Source organism: Fistularia commersonii, chromosome 8 (genome assembly GCF_037954325.1).
Source record: "Fistularia commersonii isolate RoL2024-O1a breed Wild chromosome 8, RoL_Fcom_v1.0, whole genome shotgun sequence".
NCBI classification, from domain to species: Eukaryota; Metazoa; Chordata; class Actinopteri; order Syngnathiformes; family Fistulariidae; genus Fistularia; species Fistularia commersonii.
In genome coordinates this window covers 1,211,859-1,232,032 of record NC_141291.1, presented here as the reverse complement: position 1 = coordinate 1,232,032, position 20,174 = coordinate 1,211,859, and the positions used below count along the sequence as shown (strand labels likewise).

The 20,174-nt window shown below is 43.5% G+C and overlaps 1 non-coding gene across 1 annotated transcript; it reads left to right on the top strand.

The window, feature by feature from the left end:
• Window positions 1-14,977: 14,977 nt before the first annotated feature.
• Window positions 14,978-15,050, top strand: trnar-ucg (transfer RNA arginine (anticodon UCG)). Its single transcript has one exon. It is a non-coding gene; the product is annotated as a tRNA-Arg (tRNA).
• Window positions 15,051-20,174: the final 5,124 nt, after the last annotated feature.

Here is a 20,174-nt window from a genome sequence, read left to right as displayed (position 1 = left end):
GATGTAGAAACAAAAAGCAGACCTAGCACTAACAGCTACATGCTAATAGCCGACAGAACACAATGAAAGCACTGATAGTTTTAAAGTGGATACGTGGCAGCAGAAAAAGCCCTGCAAGCTTGGAACCTGCAGCATGAGAGACTCCAAGGAGAAGATGTGGAGATGCTATCAGGACCTGGTGAAGGTACGAGTGCAGAGAACGAGGGAAGACCGGGAGGAACCACAGAGGTGCATCTGCAGAGTAAGCTAGTGGTGGCGTAGCTAAGCGCTAGGCTAACGCTAAATATGATCAATCTCAAGGAGAAAGGCTATTCTTAAACTGAAGATCTAAAGATCAGGATTCTGATACTGGAGACTTGGTGGACCACGAGGAGCGTCGGCTCCCTCTGGTCAACAACCGCTTCCGTTTGCGAATTCACAACCATCCCTGAGTGATTGTGACACACACACACACACACACACACACACACAGCAACTCTTTCAGCTATTTCACCTTCTTGGCGCAGAGTGGTCACGCAGAAGCTAAATAATCCTGGAAAAGGACAGAATAAAAGAAGGAAACTCTACTGGATATTTTCACTCGGCGCTGGAATACCAGCAGTAGGCGAGCAGTCGGACCCCAGCTGACCCCGGACGCCGCAAATATATTCCACATTATTCTGCCTTACCGCCGCATCGGCGCCGTGACCGCGGCGCAGCTCCCCTGACTCGAACCGCTGAGAAACCCCGGCGTGATATTTGCAGCTGTATTGAGATCCAGGACGTACAAATACTATAAAAAAAAAAGGTCAACCATTATCAAAACACGGGTAAAATATGTGAAAGTGTTTTTGCTAAATGCTCTCATAAAGCATTTCACCAACCTGGAAGACGTTCTTTTTTTCCCCCCCCTCATTAAATGTCAGCCACAAGCCCGATTTGATATTTAACTTAGCTTGACTTTAAGGCAGGATAAATTAAATTTGGACGCCGTGCCGGGAGAAGACCCTGGTGTCCTGGGGTTGGCGAGTGAAATAAGCGCCGTTTCGAATATCATTAGAAGATCGCATTTCATTAGTGTTAGAAAAATATAGATCCTGTGGATAGTCCTTAAGTAGAAAAGGTTTCTCTGCAGGAGAAAGAAAAAAAAGGACGAATGGAAAATGTAACGCTGAGGTAAACGATAAAGTACGGCGTCGAATTCAGTGTTGATTGAATACGACGGTCTAATTGTTGCTAGGAAACAAAGGTTATTTAGACAGCGGGCGGAGCTGCTCGCTGCCGCCGCCTCGCACACAGAAACCCTCACCGCCTGCAATCCAACGCCAGCCGCAGAATCAGAGGGTGGAAGCATACATGTCTGCATGACGTGGACATTTTTGCTCGAAAAAGGGAGTTAATGTTTGCATGTTTTCATTATGTTGCACACGTGAATGAGGACGATTCAGCGTGTAGGTTTTGCGGGTTTTATTGTCGGCCGTAACACAGACATTACAAATTACTGGCGTCCAACCTCTCTGCAAACTAATCACAGTTTTCATTATTTACAAAACCAGTATTCCAAACCGACACTCGGCTCCAATACACAGCGGTCCCACCACGAGGCTACAGTTAGCTTAGCGGCTAGCGATCGCGTGCTATTAGCACTACCCAAGCTACCGTCGACCTCAACCCTACAAGTTAAACGGCCGTTCACTCACTTCACTTTCGCTCGTTTCTACCTATTTACGTGTCGTTATAAATCTTTACCTGTAACACAGACATTAGCCACATTACCGGCGTCATTACTGAGCTAACGCTGCGACCGCGTCTCGCTAAGCTAATCACAGTTGGTTTCACGCCATCCTGTGGTGGAATGTGGTACCACATACTTACGAACAGTGAGTGAGAGGAAAGGAGCAAGTTGCTAACTCAGGAAATAAAATAAATTAAATATCCAAAAAAAGGGAGGGGGATGTCTGGTCTTTGCGCTCTCACAATTAGACCTACACACACACACACACACACACACACACACACACACCGAGTCATCAGTACCTGATTGAAGACACTCTTTCATGGACTCTTTCGCTTATATGAAAATGCAGTGTAAACCTGCACGTTCATACAGCTATTGTTTTTCTGCAACTGCACCCTAAGCGCTCCTGTCGCTTTAGAAATCAAACCCTTCATTTCTACCTCGGCGGAACTCGACGTCGTTCATTGTTCTCGGTGACAATTTATCATTCTTTTGTGCTTTTGCGCCGTAGGTCTCAGAGTAACGCTATTTCAATGCGCCGTCTGTGTGAACGTATCGACAACGAAGTTGACTTTTTGACTCAAAGGCGGAGGAGTTGCCTCTGGAGCCTCAGACACGACCTTTCACAAACCTGGAACGCCGTGCTGAGATCAGCATCAAGACCTTCTGCAGCCTCCAAACAACCGGGAAAGATCCACCACCAGAAGAAGCCCAGAGAACCTCCACCCGAGCCTCGATCCGTGTGACGCAACAGGTTTCACCGCTTTGTTTACCTCCCTTTTCGCATTCCAGTCCAGGTAAAGCACAAAAGTTGCTCTTTCGTCCCCAAAGAACGACACCCTGTTAGCACAACAACACCTTCAGATCCAGTTTCTGACCAACAACTCCTCCATTTAAGACAAAATTGGAAGAAATATATAGTTATAATTTGCAGTTATATAGGGAAACTCCCGCAGGACCTTGTTGAAATCTTCTCGTCTTGGCAACTGGAAAGAAATCCAAGTCCAGTCGCCACGACGAGTCCAATGCAAGTTGTTTTTTAAATGTTTTACCTCTGGAAACAAAGCCAGGGTTTCTCTCCTGCACTGGAAAACAGAAGTTCCTCTGCATCTCGTTCAGCATGTTAGGCAACGGCGGGTTCGCATGCAGAAAATAAAACAGACAAAACACTTTACGCATTTATGGTTCAACTTTTTTTTTTTTTTTTTTTTTTTAATTGTTGATTGGACCGTATTAACCAGCCGCTCACGTAGGCCAATATCACCGCACTCTCTGAGGAACAAATTAAAGAAGCTGATCATCAAGGGAGCCGGAGAGCCGAGATCACCTTCAAATAAACAGCTAATTAATTATTATCATGAGGGATGGCGATGCACGCGCCTCACACAGTGAATACTCATTAGACGCCCGCAGTGGTGGAAGTTTAAGCGAAAAGAAAAGGTTAACATTGTGGTTTGGTCTACAAAGTTAAACAGCTCTTCGGGTTTTTCAATCGAAGGGCGCCGTTGTCGTTTAACTGCCGAACGGCGTTTAACGATCGAACATTTTCGTTTTTTTCCCGTTGTTGAAATAAGCGATTGGTGCAGATAGAAGGAACGAAGGGCTGGATCGAGGTCTACATTGGATTTTATTGTGTTGAAACATGTACAAGTGCACGGTGACAAAATGCAGTTTAGCATCTAAGAAGTGCAAAACAGATAAAACAAACTAACAATACATGCATATTATGACAGTCACTTACAGATGGGGTACGATGAACCAATTGTACAAATGGATATATGCTTTAAATATCATAGACCATACATTTCAATGTACAGACGATGTCATGCGCTAAGTTATGCACGGCTGCAGTTTACAGAAAAATTAACAAATAAAAGTAACCATCCATGAATGTGAGAGGATTTGTCAGAAGCGACTGACCCTCCATTTGTAAACGTACATTTCTTGAGCAATGAAAGTGCAGAAAAACTGACTATAAAACAGAATATTGAACCCTATATGGCCATTTTAAGCCAGAATGTTAACTTAGAAGTGCACAAAGGTTAACGCAAGTACTGGAGATGACATATCGGGCGTCTCCTGGCTGTTCCATCTTCCAGCAGCGATGCGGCTCCTGCAGACCTTCTGGTTGTTTCGGCGTGGTTCTTCATCTGTCGCACTCTCGGAGAAGATGTCCGACGTCACCACGGTGCAGTCGGAGGCCTCGAGGAGCGTCCGATGGAGCCGGCGAACTCGATTTTTACAAATTAGAAGTTGGAAAATGCAGTGCAAGTGACCTCCCGCGGCACCCGCGATGCGTTCAGGGCCCAGAAGAGGACTTGCGGATCACCGGAATAGGATGTTGGAGATTTAGAGCGAACACGCCTGCAATTACCGCGGCCGTCGGGCTTTGCATTTAAAGCCATTTGATCTACAAGCTCAAGACGCACTCTGCGATTCTGCCACGGGACCAAATTGAAATATAATTTAACCTGGGGTCGGCGGGATGGATTGTTGCGGAGCTGATTAGAAAAAAAAAAAAAAAAACTATTTATGATGTTTTATGCGGGCGGTTTGAAGTTTAAATTAGCTCGGTCCCCGGCGCCGTTGAATTAGGATCCGTCCGAAGCCGACGGTAATTTGGTTTCGCTGATAAACTTGTCAAACCCGGCGCTGCGGAGTGACAATTCACGACGCACAAACCGCTGTTTCTTCTACACTTACGCTTTGTTTCGATAGGAATTCCTTCATTTAGATGAGCGCCAGTGGTCTCGTTCGAGGATCCCCTCCCTCCGACCCCCTTCAGGTGGATGATCGTAAAAATAAAAATATTTACTCCTCCGCGTCCTCTTGAATTTAAGATGGAGAGGCCGGGATCCTCCAAGAACCCTTCATTATCACACCTGTCGTGTGTCCATTACATGGGAACTCCCAAAAGGACATTATCTCACATTTACAACCCCATTACAGGCACTTAATATGCACACTTAAATTTAACGCGTAATACCGATCGCGCCGGAAATTCAGCCGTCCCAGATTCATCGTTCGGCTTTTATACCGGATCTCAGCTGACGAGAAAACATATCATTTTCATTAAGGGGTTTTATTTTCCCCTTTTAACTCGTGCACTTCTAAAGTCACGGGGGGCAAACAGAGCCTCCCGGCTGCAAATTCGAAAGACTCTCAGGTCTAATAATTGTCGGACGTTCCGGAATTACGTTCCGGGATGTGACGTAAACCTTCAGCTCCGAACTCAAAAACAAACCACCCAAGAAGAAGAAGAAGAAGACAACATGGACAAGTGGACTATCAGATGGTCGGAGTGTTTATCTTCTCCCTGCGCCGCTTCACCTGGTGAGGAGCCTCATTAGCCGTTAGCTCGCTGCACTATTTCTGGACCAGAATGTAGATGTTCCTCTGCAAACCCTTGAAGCCCCTCTGGGTTGAAGCAAGACAGAAGGTCTAGGACCTCCTCATGGGTCCGAGTCCCACTGCTTCTGCCTGTTTTGTGTCAAGAAAACATCTGACCAGTGACTGCCAGACCTTTTGAAAGAGGCATCTGCGGTCTGCAAGAAGTATCTGGTAAGAGTTCCTCCCGCGCCACAAGAGTTGCTAAGAAGACCCTGCCTCAGAGCAGGACCTCAAACGGTTCTTGGAACTGGAATCCGTGATCCCACTCAACAAAAGCCTGGTTCCTGAAAAGTTCCTGCACCTACAGAACATTTGCAACTGCTAACTTTCCTGTGTTGTTATTCTGCAGAGCAGTTTTCCCGGTGAGTCTCGGCAGGATGGGCTGCGTTGCAAGAACGTCCTCTCTGAGGTCAAACGGCGCAGAAACAAACCCCTCGGGTAAAAAAAATAAATCCTACTGTGAACAATCAAACGGTCATCAGGAGCCGGAATGACTTTGGTCAAGTTTTTATATATAAAGATGTGAGCGTGTGATGAAACGCATATCCGACGGAGCGAAAACACACCTTCATCACGAGACCCGAAGATAAATAGTAGATAAAACCTCAAAGCTTTGCAGAACCCCACAAAATAATCTGATCGGGGGGGGGGTTCACCTCATCGGCACCCCCATAAAGTTACACCCAAAGCCGCCGGTACTCACCCGCCTCGTCCCGTCAGCTGATGGAAGCGCAACTCCGTCCACGCTGGTTGGGCTGGAGGTACACAAAAAATAAATATAATGCAACAACAGCAAGGATTAAAACAGATCACCAAAATGAGAACAATTACAATTACTAATTATAATTCCTTGCGGAAAACCACATCGTTGATTTAACAAAACGTGGAAAACCGAGGCCTGACGTTTTCCACGGGACGGCAATCGATGGTTCCTTTCGTCAAACGTGCATCAACACAAAATCAAAAACTAAAAAAAAAAAAAAAAAAAAAGCGTCGAAAACCGAGCGTCGCTTGTAAATCTGAGCTTTCAACGTGAGCCTTTTGTAAAATGAGCCGTCCAGCTGCGAGGATGGAAAAAACAAAGATTTATCCAGCTGCTTTGCGCGCTCATGTGTGTGTGTGTGTGAGTGTGTGTGAGGTGCTCGTCAGGCTTCTCGGGATGCAAGAAGATCAGTACTTTTGAATTTGCGGAGCAGACGACGCGGAAAGTGAGAGTCGTGTCAAGAAATTCTCTGGAATACGGACGAACCAAGAGCTGGAACGGATTTTCAAATCAAATCTTTGACTGTTAGTTTAACTAAATCTTGAGTTCGTCGCCTATTTGCATAATCTGCGTTCACCTGGTGGATCCGACCCGCAGCGGTCACATCACCGGTAAACCCAGGCGACCCGGGAAAGCCTACCTGAGCATCGCGGAGTCTGGAAGGATCCGGACCTCGACACGACTGCCGCCGCAATTGGCATTTAATCCATGAGCGCGGCGAGGTGACGTTCCCCTCCGATCCAACAAGAAGGCGGGAAGTTACCTGTTGGCCGAGGACGGAGGGGACGTTGTTAGCCCGGTTAAGCGCGGCAGCGTAGCTCGACATTACAATCCCGACATTAAACCTCGCGGATAATCGTGTCGGCTTCAGATGATCAGCTCCTCTTATTCCTCCTCCATGCTTTACGTGTCCGAGGACTTTCTCACCGACTTTCAGCTCAACTCCTTTTTTTTTTTAAATCCTCGCTTTAGAATCTTTGTATTTTTGTTCTTCGCTTAGCGCCACGCGGTGAAAGAGACTTTGACTAAAATGTGTGAAAATCCGCTCTTCGGTCGTCCTTTCACGAGGCTCCGCTCGACCTCCTGAATCTGTCCTCAAAGCAGAAAACGATCGGTCGGAAACGACTCTTGAGCCCGAGCGAATAGTCGAGTGTCTCAATTTGACGCGTGAATGAGAGGCTGAACGCCGGTACGTCCCTGCAATCGAGGGGTTCGGGGGTGAACGGCACCTCTCGTCCCTTCACGGCTGCCGTGGTGCCAACGAACGAATATTTGAAGGCTACATTCATATCGAGGAGTCTCTACTTGACCGCACGTGTGAATCGACGCTCTTCACTTTCCACCGAATCCGATCTGCTGTTTCGTGGGACCGACGAGTCGCCGATAAATGCGTTCGCGCGTTTCTGTTACTTGTGAATAATTCCTCTCTCCGCACAAGCGACAGACAAAACATCACTCCGTAACAAGGAGCTGTTTAGGAGATGAAATTCCCAACGCGAATGACATTTACGCATTATTTCCCCAGAAATCTCCCCTGTAGGTAGTAATTGTATGTTTTCCACGAGGCGCCGACAGACGATTCGCACGGACATTCATTGGATTTAAATATCCCATTAGCGGACGGGGGGAAAAGAAACGTTCTTGTCTGAAAGGAGTGTTTTTCATGGCGGGCTCGGCCAGGTTGACGTCCGATGATTGTCTCAAAAGCTGTCCGTTTACACGCGGGTAAAGTAATTTGAATAATAAGAGATTGTGGAAATAAAGTGAGAGGAAAGGTTGCACTTACAGGCAAAGCTGAGGGAGGCGGCGAAATGTTTGCCTGCGAGGCCGACGCAGGTGCGCTGATGATCGGCGGGGGAAGAACAACCTGGTGGATTTCAAAATAAAACAGGAAACAGAAAAATAAAACAACATTTTTTTATTTTTTTTGGTTTGCATCCGTGAAGGTTTGACAGCGACGGGACGAGGAACTATTGATCCTAAAGGAAGTGAAAAGTATATAAACACGTGACAGTAAAAATACTGCGCTACAAAAACATGATATAGTACATAATGATATTTTACATGATATTAAACTAAATACAGACATTCAGAGGAGATAAAATAAGATACGATAAGATAAACCTTATTGATCCCCATAGGAGAAATTCTTTTATCATCACAGCGTACACTTCAATCAATACAATACAATACATTATTATGATCATTATGATCAATACATTTTCTCCCTTCAGTCGCAGGAAATCTCAAAATCTTTGTACTTAAGATCTTAAAACACTTTATAGCCTTGAGTTTGACACTTTACAGTTTTATTTGTATTTCTTATCCTCCCCCCTTTTCTATACTGTTTATACAGTTTCCCACTATTACTTATTATTGTTATGTTTTACTTCAAACTCTGGCACAACAATTTGGGATAAATAAAGTTGTTCTTATTCTTATTCTTATTCTTATTCTTATTCTTATTCTTATTCTTATTCTTATTCTTATTCTTATTCTTATTCTTATTCTTATTCTTATTCTTATTCTTATTCTTATTCTTATTCTTAGATTGTTAGACGATAGACATACAGGACTGTCCCAGAAAATTAGAATATTGTGATAAAGTTCTTTATCTTCTGTAATGCAATTACAAAAACAAAAATGTCATACATTCTTGATTCATTACAAATCAACTGAAACATTGCAAGCCTTTTATTATTTTAATATTGGTGATTATGGCTTACATCTTCAGAAAACTTAAAAATCCTATCTCAAAATATAAGAATATCATGAAAAAGTACATTTTGTTTTTTTAATTGGATTACAGAAGATGAAGAACTTTATCACAATATTCTAATTTTCTGAGATAGAAAGACAATTAGAACACAATTAAAAGATAGCAAAAACCATCCACAGATAAACAACAACAACGTTAAGAATAAGAACAGACGACAGGATGATAAAAACAGTCAGGGTGAAAACAAACAACCAAAACAACAACAAAAAGGATTATTCGGCACATAATGATGTAAAATAATAATCTAGCTCAGCGGCCCCTGACCGTTTTAACGCCACGGACCTTTTTAATATCAGACAATGTTTCCGGCCTTCAAGGTGTGGATCAAAAATACATATTAATCTAAAATTATTTTTCTTCAAAATCCTCCAAAGTCTTGCTCAGTCTCCGAGCAGCGAAGCAGTTTTGGAGGCTTATTCTGCCGCATATTCTGCAGAGCGGACTCGCTGCAACGTCAATCCATATTTGACCATTTGATGGAATCTCCCAATATTGTCCATTAAATGCAGCTTTCTTTTTCTTGCCATTCATCGACTCTCTTCTGTCTCCTGACTGGGCTTTTTACTTTTTGCAAAGAAACTTTCCAAACCCGTGACTTCGGTCATTTGTGAGACTCGGATACTAAATAAAACAGAAAAAAACATATGCTATTTATTTTTTCTCTGCGGCTGCGGATCGCTGATCCGGCTAATAATGTTGAAAATAATTTTGCAAATGGTTTAACAATGGAAAAAGTTGTATCGCACTTGAAAATAAGATAAGACAAACTTTATTGATCGCCACAAGGGAACTGCCTTTGTTTCAGAAGCGTAACAGTTGTAATGCCAAAAAAAAAAAGAAGTAAATATGAATATAAATATGAGTATAGGTATAAATAGAATGGCAGGAGATGGGATTAAAAAAAATCAACAAATAAATATATAGCAGATAAATAAAGATCAGAGATGACAATGGGCAACATCAAGTGAAAAATACACAACTAGAACAAAACAACAATTTCAAATGAATAATATGTTCGAAATGTATATATTATACGTCGTATGAAGCGCATTGTATGTAACACGCAGTGGAAATGTAAATTTTGCGCGTGGTAATTAACCCTCTTATTATGTTAAGGGTCAATTTGACCCATTTCATCCATTGACCCAATGGGTGAAATTGACCCTTAACATAATAAGAGGGTTAAAGTGCAAACAGTAAAGCGGACGTAGAGGGAAACGTTGACGTTCGGTTCCGAGGCAGCTCGAAGCCGAGGTCGTCCGCGATGGTAAACCCTTTGCCGTTTTTTTGGGAGTCCGACGGCACTTGGGTGGAACAATCCGAAGAAATTGAAAGAAAACAAAAGGCCTTTGTCGGGAGAACGTCATGTTCCGTCAGATTCGGACGTCCTCAGATGAGAAAACACCAGACAAGAACAAACAAATGTAAAAAAAAAAGAAAATGAATCCAAACTTTTCAGGGCCATTGATTCAATATACTCCAGAATAATGTCAGTGTGCAGTCACCCCTTTCTCCTTGATAGGATGGCCTAATTAATGGCAAGGATAATTAACCGAGGCCCATTTCATTGGACACAAAGTGCAAGGCAGCAGCCCCATTATCCCGATGATAACTGGAGTGTCCTTCCTTTCATCTCCGCTCTTAATGCCGTAAAATACCATTACTGATTGTCCAATTTGCCGAGCGCCGTCGCCGAGGTGCAGAGCGTCGAGGAACTCCGGGGGCCGAAGCTCCGGGTCTTTCCGGAGGAGAGCGTCGCCGCCGCCGAATGTAAGATTTTTTTCGCGGTATCTGATTAAATCGGCCTTTCTGGAATATTTCACGCTTTACAAGGCGGCGCGGCCGAGGTGAAAGATTGGCTCGGCCAACGGTCGACGCACATGGAGGGGAAAGTTACGGCGGACAGATGTTTTCCGGGGAAACATCCAAAGGCTTTAAGAGATTGCAGAAATGGAGGTCAGAGTCGAGTGACCCCGGGAGGCTGAGGTATATGAACCCGGATTCGGCTCAATTTCCTGATACAGTCAGATAACGTAAATACGACCCCTTCTTCTTGTAACGCTCTCGCTGAAGTAGACATCAACATGTTTACCGCCTCGCTCCTGTGGGCGTCATCCAATAATCGCAGAATTGGCGGTTTGATCGCCGATCCAATTTTTTTTCTCACGTCAAAGTATCCAAAACAATAAGTCGCGAATCGTTCCAGATGGTCCGGGAAGCACATGGCGCGGCATGGTAATGGTAAAGCCATTATGAAATTGCTGCCATTTATCAGTTGCTATGAGCAGATAAGCCCACCTTATGTAATACAAGAGGATGAAAGCAATGCCGTGTTATTTCCCAGTCTTACTCCTTTTCTTGATTAAAAAAAAAAAAAAAAACGGACCCATTTGAGCTTTCAAAAAAGTTAAATGATTAATCTGATTAATCGCACAGCGCCTGTGGATTAATTACGATTATTCGTGATTCATTTTAGACAGAATATATGTGTGTGAATGAGAGGAACTCGGGTGGAGCGGTGAGGCTACAGGGAGTGGAGATCAAGAAGCTGGAGGATTTCAGGTATTGAAGGTCAACAGTCCAGAGTGATGGAGAGTGTGGAAAAGAGGTGAAGAGACGGGTCCAAGCAGGTTGGAATGGGTGGAGAAAAGTGTCAGGGGTACAAAGGGATAGAAGAACATCAGCCAGAATAAAAGGAAAGGTGTACAAGACAGTGGTGAGACCAGCGATGATGTTTGGACTAGAAACTGTTCCAATGACCAAAAGACAGCAGGCAGAACTAGAGGTTGCAGAGATGAAGATGTTGAGGTTCTCTTTGGGAGTGACCAGGATGGAGAGGATCAGGAATGAGTCCATCAGAGGAACAGCACATGTTAGATGTTTAGAAGGTCAGAGGAGCCAGACTGAGATGGTTGGGTCATGGACAGAGGAGGGATAGAGAATATATTGGTAGACGGATGCTGGAATTGGAGGTCTATCAGTAGATCAGAGAAGATCAATGGACGTAGTGAGAGAGGATATGATGTTAGTTGGTGTAAGAAAGGAAGATCCAGAGAATAGGGTTTGATGGAGAAAGTTGACTCGCTGTGGCGACACCTGACGGGAAAAGCCGAAAGAAGAAGAAGAATTCGTGATTAATTTCATTGTTTTGTTTTGTCATTAATTTGACGTCATCGTCCCGCCTCGGGTTTTGTTCGCCCTAAAATTCCCTGTTGTTTCGAGTCGGCCATCTTGGACGAAGCCACATCCGTCCACGTGAATTTGAGCGGTTGTGCGTCACATATGGGTTGATTACATTTGAAATGTTAATGCAATTAATCATGTTGTCATGATGTTGTTAATATATACTCGTTTAGATATGATTGGGCGAGGCAGGATTTATTCCGGTGTCCACGGATACGTTCACCCACTCACCCTCTTTTTCACTCGTACGCACAATTTCATCTCCGGTGAAGCTCCTGCACGTGCACAGTCACATGCACGGATGTACGACCATTCGTCGGCTCATCCTGACGTCACATACAGACGTGCAAACATTCACTCTTGTTCACGCGTGATGCGGAAACACAACAATTCACTCATTCGCACATCAGGTGAAAACATGCGGCCATTCCTGCTGTTAGCATTCCGTTATCTGTTTTTAGCCTTATTGTTTTTGTTGTCATTCTCATATCTACTTTATACTTTGTTGTCATTTTGGTTACATATTTTTATCCTTATCTTTTCTGTTGTCATTCTGTTATGTATTCTATCCTTGCTGTTGTTGTGACTTCTCTAATATTTATATTATTTTTGGTTTAAGTTACTGTTATTGTTATTGTATTTTTGTGCTGCTGAAACAAAGTTCCCTTAATGGGATCAATAAAGAATTAACTCATTCACTCTCTGACCAAACATCGTAAAGAGAGAAATAAACATTCACCAAAATCATCCATTCAATTTCAAGAATTGTAATAAGACTCATTGCTTACCTGGAGGCAGGATCTTAGGGGGCGGAGCCTATCCAGGCCGTCATCGGACCGTCCATCACGGGGCTACACATGGAGAAATGCAACCGTTAACTCCGTCATTCACGTCATATTCACACAACCATTCACTAACACGGGGTCTCCAATGAACCTTCTGCATGTCTTTGGATCGTGGGAGGAACCTGGAGAACCTGGAGGAACCTGGAGAACCTGGAGAACCCGGAGGAACCTGGAGAACCTGGAGAACCTGGAGGAACCTGGAGAACCTGGAGGAACCTGGAGGACCTGGAGAACCTGGAGAACTTGGAGGAACCCCACGCAAACACTGGGAGAACATGGAGACTCCAACCAGGGACAAACTGGCTGTGAAGCAGAAGCGGCAACTGCTGCTAACCGCTCCTATCTGCTGCTAACCGCTGCTAACCGCTGCCAGCTGCTGCTAACTGCTGCTAACTGCTGCTAAACGCTGCTAACCGCCGCCTCCCGCTCCTAACTGCTGCTACCCGCTGCCAGCCGCCGCTAACTGCTGCTACCTGCTGCTAGCCGCTGCTAACTGCTGCTAACTGCTGCTTACTGCTGCTAATTGCTGCTAGCCACTACTTACTGCTGCTAATTGCTGCTAACTGCTACTAATTGCTGCTAGCTGCTGCTAGCCACTGCTAATCGCTGCTGATCGCTGCTAACCACTGCTAATTGCCTGCTAAGCCCCGCTAACTGCTGCTCGCTGCTGCTAACCACTGCTAACTGCTCCCAACTGCTGCTACCCGCTGCAAGCCGCTGCTATCCACTGCTACCTGCTGATAGGCACTGCTAACTGCTGCTACCTGCTGCTAACTGCTGCTAACCGCTGCTAGCTGCTCCTAACTGCTGATTATTCCTATATTGCAGTTTATATAGGATGTTACATAAGAAAAACAACGTTTTCTCGGGTTGCGGTTGGCTAGCCGAAGCCGCCAGCCCCGTTGGCTCGGCAGCCGATCGGTTCCTGGCTGCGGGTTTTAATTCATTTGTTTCCAGTATCTCTGCAAAAGATGCGACATTTAAGAAATGTTCCTTTAAAAAAAAAGATCATCAGACGGCTGAAAGGCAAGCCAATGTAGCGGGAGCTTACGCCGCGCTCAAAGCATGTGGACGGCGTAAAATATCGAGAGGCAAGGAAAAGGACATTTTGTGACCATTCTGGGTGGAAGGGAAGTTAATTACCGCCATGTGGGCAAGAAACTCCGGGTTTGGAGGGAGATGTGGGAAAGCCACATTAAAAACAAACTTTTTTAATTCTTTATTTTTTATTTTTTCGCAGAAAAAAATAGGAAACCGACAAACATGGAGGTGCCAGGAGCAGCAGCGAGAGGACACAGCTGGTAGGAGACCAGCCTCTGCCAGCCGCCGCCAACAGCCACATTCTTCACTTTAGTTCCTCCACGTTTATTTCCCGCCGAATGTGTGTGTGTGTGTGTGTGTGTGTGTGTGTGGTTGCCAATTTGCAGATGGCCAAAGCATGTCTTGTTAATAACAGCGACTCGGGTTATACAACAAAATCCCAACGCGCGGCCGACGCCGAAGAAGGCCTGCAGCCACGGGATAAGTATGTTTATAGGAACAAAGTATGAGCAGGAATAAATAAAACAGTAATGTTGCGCCCGACAGCAGCAGATTATTGTGTCCCGGGGTGAAAATGCAGAGTGTGAAGTGTGCGGAGGACCAGGTCGGGCTTCCAGAAGGGATTCCACGGGCCCTCCGATGCCCCCGGAACCCGCCAGAGTCGCGGATTTCCGGTCCCGGTCCAGCCTCGGACCCCTTACCGTGGTCTTAGTCCGAGAAAGTCAAATGACCCTCGGAGTCCAGCAGAGTCGAGGTACAGAGTTTTCCTTCTTCGTAAAAGCAGAGCAGCGGAGGATCGTTCACCCGGGTCTCAACGTCCACCTTTTCTCCAGAACCTGGACTTAAAAACGCATTTTAACAGAGTTCTGGTTTTATCCTTTTTCTGTTAAACCTCCTTTTTTGGGTTAAGCTAACCTTCTTTCTCTCGGAGTCCCGGTTCCCGCTCGTCCCTCAGCGGCGTCCGATGTTCTCCTGGCCTTTGAGGAACTTTCAGACGTCGTTTTATCGATGGAAGGAGCCGGAGGACCCACAGCTGATGAGGGGTTTCTGTCGGTCAGCAGGAAGAAGAGTGATGTTTGGGTCAGACCGGGGGTTCCGGTCCACAAAGAAAATCTTTCTTTGCTTAAATGATGCTTTTCCCATTAGACCTTCTTATTTTGAAAAACGACTGACTGCCGCACTTCACTCTCTCTTGGCAACTGGACTTCTCTTTGCAGCCCTCATGTGAGACTCTTCTTCTGTTTCTTGTAGCTTCTGTCGACCGCGTGGCCTAATGGATAAGGCGTCTGACTTCGGATCAGAAGATTGAGGGTTCGAGTCCCTTCGTGGTTGCTTTTCAGGTGCCGAGTTGTTGTCTTTGGAATCGATGATTTCTTGTTCGATTCCTAGTTTGACGCCGAGTCGACCCCTGACTTCTCCACTGGTGCTGATGGACGGTAGCCTACTGCTCATGATGGAGAACCAACTTCCCCGCTTGGTTTAAATAAAGTAAAAATATAAAATAAACTGGAAATTAAATATGGTGAGTTTCCAAATCCAGGTGCCAGTTTTTGGGCGGGTCCAGGCTATGGTGGCTTGTTGTGGAAGAGTTGGTTTACGGAAGCTAGGTGCAGGGGACGTCGTTATGCTAACGGGGGCATCGTTCTTTGGAACAAAAGAGCAACTTTATGTGATGACCTGGATTGTGATGTGAAAAGGTAAAACTAAATAAAGCGGTGAAACCTGTTGGATCACATCAACTGAGGCCCATGTGGACGTTCCTGGTGGTTCTGGCGGGTCTTTCCTGGTGGTTTGGAGGCTACAGAAGATCTCTTTTGGTATTAACCCCAGTACGGTGTGAAGGAATGTTTGTGAAAGGTTGTGTCTGAAAAAAATTATTATAATTTTGCAGGATACCTCAACCATTCGCTGTTGTCTAGTTTCACCCTTTATTTTATTTATTTTTGTCATTGTTATTGTCATTCTGTTGATGTTCTTGTTGTTGTCGTTTTGGTTTTCTGTTCTTTTTTTTTTCCCATTCTGTTGTACATTCTCATCCTTGATGTTGCTTTTGTTGTTATTGTTGTTGTTGTTCTCTCTGCTGTCTTTTTATTTGTGGATATCTTTAGCTATCTTCGAATTGTCTCTCATATCCATATTCATATTTATAAATACGTGTTACGTTGCTGTGACAAAAGAAATTCCTCTATGGGGATCATTAAGTTTATCTTATCTTAATTTCCAAATTCATAACAGCTACACTACAATTTTTCCTTCTATCATACTATTGTGCACTCCTTACCTCACTTGTTACTAAGACACTTATCGTTTTATCACTTGTTTACTAAGACACTTTATAGTTTCACTGAGACACTTTATAGTTTATAGTTTATTTTTATTTCTAATTCTGCCTTTTCTTTTTATTATTTATTACTGTTATATTTTCTGTAACTGGCACAGCAATTTCCTTCGGGATTAATAAAGTTATTCTTATTCTTATTCTTATTCTTAAATACAACGTGTAATTGTTGTATTTAAAATTAGTTATGAATATTAACCCGTTAAAATGGAAAAGCCCTCATTGATTCAAATAAAACGTCGATATATCACAATTTATTATTGTGATTCAAACACACATTGGGTTTTACCATTGTATTTAAGACTTATTTGGTATTTAGGATTTTTTTTTTTTTTTTTCTAATTTCTTTCACATGTAAATGGGGTGACATGTTATTATATAAATCTAAAAAAAAAAATGGTGAAAACATTTTTTTGTAAGTGTGTGTAGATCTCAGATGGACCTGGGGCACAGACTGCCTCTTCACCAATATCATGAGACTTAAGTTATAAATAAATATACATATATATATATATATATATATCTGTTAAATTTTTCACACACAAGTAATGTAATATGTGTTTAAATCGGCTTTAAAAGAAAAATCAACACCACAGAAAAACACAGGACGTTCGCGGTACCATTAAAATCCTCCGCTTCAATACCTGCATCCCCGCCACCACAACGCTTTATGATGTCATTTCTGTCCAATCAGACAATTTCACAAAAATACAAATTAGACTTTCTTCTCTCAATAAATTTCCCCTTATTTTTTTTTCCTTGTTTTCAAACAGCAGCTGCGCGGCATAAATTCCACAAAAGCGACGATATAACGCCCATATTGCAGACGATAAACTCTTCCTCGAGACATTTGGAAAAACAGATAAATTAAATGAAATAAAACAAATTAAAAAAAAAAAACAAATAAAAACAGAAGGGGCCCACTGTCTACATCCCAACAAGGCAGTCACAACTGTTGTAAAACGCACAAAGGGTTGTTGGTTTATACGCTTTCGGGATTACGAGGAATCAACACAGCTGCTATGAAAGGTGGCGTCATCGGGAAGCTGTTTGTTTTAGTGTGTGTGTGTGTGTGAGTGTGTGTGTGTGTGTGTGTGTGTGTGTGTGCGTGTTGGGGGATGATTCTGCCACGGGCATTGTTTGTCTCAGACGTCCACATGGACTTCCTGCTACCAGCAACCGTTACAAGGCGCGGTTGAAGAATGTCAAGTTTTTTGCACATTTACAGGATAAGAGCTGAAGAGGTAAATAAACGGGTTGAAGCAGGTTGGAACGGTGATCATTGACCAAAAGTCAGGAGAGATGAAGATGTTGGGGTTGTCTTTGGTAGCAACCAGGATGGAGAGGATCAGGAATGAGTCCATCAGAGGGACGACACATGGTAGATGTTTTGGAGAGAAGGTCAGAGATGGTTGGGTCATGGACAGAAGAGGCAGAGTCAATATATCGGTTGACAGATGCTGGAATTGGAGGTCTAGAAGAAGACCAGAGAAGATCGATGGACATCGTGAGAGAGGAGGATCCAGTAAATAGGGTTAGATGGAGAAGATGGATTTGCCGTGGAGACCCTGAAGGGAGAAGCCCAAAGGAGAAGAAGAAGAAGAAGAAGAAGAAGAAGAAGGTCGGATAACAGCTGAAATGATTCAACGATACACCTTTTTATTGGCGTTTCATTCATTCACTCATCCAGTATCTTTACCGCCCTGGTCTCATTGGCCAGGATGTGGTTCTCCCTGGACCAATCACAGCGCTCAGATACGTCCGACCCTCTCATTCACGCATGGCGTCGAGCCTCACTATCATTCACTGTCATATTTATTTGCTCCGAAGTAGCGCGGCTGAAAAGTTAGATTGCCGTGTTTTAAACTCAGCGTGTCACGTCTGACAGCGGCGTCGGGCCGTTCAGGCCGCCATGACTTGTGTATCATGGCCGTGTTGTCGGCCGCGGCGTTTTCTAAATAATCCGCTACTTCCCCCGTATCTGATGCCGCCGCCCCCAATGGGAACGGCAGTATTTTCAGGGATGCGACCGGTTCGCCGCGTCCTCCACATCTCTTTACGTGCCGCCGCCATGCAAGAAGACTTGGCGCCGTCGCTCAAACTTCCCTCGGACCGGACGAGGCCGAGACGGGAACTTTGGTGGTGGAGAGGAGGACGCCGAAGAAACTGTCGCCGACCTCCCCGGCTCGCGCCGGGCAGACGGCGGAGCCGCTTCTCCAGCAGACGATGTCCAACGCAAATATACAGGATAAATTTCCTACCTGATTCCATGACCTGATACTAGAACTCACTGGAATCACTTGCTGCACTACTTCACACTGACACTGCTCATCATTAATTCTTTTCTTTTTTTTTTTTTTTTTATTAGATCATACTTATACTTTTTACCTTTAAACTGATTTTATTTTATTTTGTTTAATTTTATTTGTGTATTTTATAATTTATTTTTTTTTATTTTTTTTTATTTTATATTTATTATTATTATCATTATTATTATTATTAGTAGTAGTAGTACATTCTTCTGTCTTCTTTTTCTTCTTCAGCTTCTTCTTCTCCTTATTGTTGTTGTTGTTGTTGTTGTTATTATATTATTAGTATTATTATCACATTCTTCTTCTTTTTCTTCTTCTTCTTCTTATTATTATATCATTAGTATTATTACATTCTTCTTCTTCTTCTTTATCTTCGTCTTCTTATTGTTGTTGTTGTTGTTGTTATTATATTATTAGTATTATTATTACATTCTTCTTTTTCTTCTTCTTCTTATTATTATTTTTATATCATTAGTATTATTACATTCTTCTTCCTCTTTTTCTTTTTCTTCTTCTTCTTCTGCTTCTCATGTTGTTGTTGTTGTTGTTATTATATTATTAGTATTATTATTACATTCTTCCTATTATTCTTATTATTATTGTTGTTTTTGTTATAATAATACTAGTAACAATAATAATAATTATTATTATTATTATTATTATTACATTCTTCTTCTTATTATTATTATCATTATTGTTGTTGTTGTTGTTATTTATTATTTGATTTTATTTTTTATTTTTTTATTTTTCCTTGTGTTTTCAGCTAGCTTGTCACTCATGTCCTTGTATTTGTTGCTGCTGCTGCTCAACAGTTTCCCAAGCATGGGATCATTAAAATACATCTGATCATCTCATCTCATCTTCACCAGCTCAGATTTGCTCACTGACATGTTGTCCTCTCATTATCTCCACTTTTTGTGATTGACCCAAAACAAAGATTTTTCCTTCGGTGGAAACACAGCCAACCGACAACCGGCGTCAACACGAGCGCTTGTTTGTCTCCACATGTCCGCGGCGGTTCTCAGTCATCCGGGTCACGGCGAATTCTCGTCGAAATTTCGGCAAAGAGACTCGAGTTTCTTCACTTGAAGTCGTTCCGGCCGTCGTCCCAGAGGCTTCTTCACGTCTAAACCCGAGGGTTCGGCGTCCAGTTGCCAAGACGAGGAGATCTCGACAAGAATCCGGACCAAGACGATGAACCCAATGACGGATGTAGATAAGGAACGAATGAATGAATATCACCAAAACTGCTTGATCGTCCCGGGATCTCGTCGACGTCGGGTTCTCTTGGGGTTTTCGAGTTTCCTCCCGGAGATGAAGAATATGTCTCAAGCGGTACAGCGGGATAAGCGGTACAGATAACCAATGAATAAATGAATAGCGTAAAAATACCGAGCTACGCATTTTTACGGCCACGTGCGGAAAAACCAGGCCCACTCCGACCGTTTTGTCAACGTTATTTGAAGCTCGTCGTAATCTCCCTAACGACGCATTGAATTTCAAATGGCCGATTTGGAATTCCGGCGGCGAGATCCCTTGAACTCCGGAGAAGCCAATTAGGGACGAGAAAACCTGAGACTACTCCGTCTGAATTTAAGCAATCAATTGTTTTCCAAATTCAAATGTAGAGTTCGTACAGTTGGAAACAAAAGACTTGAATTTTAGATGAATTAATCCCCCTCACAGTCATACATATATACATATATATAGACAGAGAATCTATTCATTTAACAACAAAACAAAACTGACGGTCGACGTCCTCGGACCTTAATGCCCCCGACCTAAAGCGCTGCCCCGCGGGAGGCT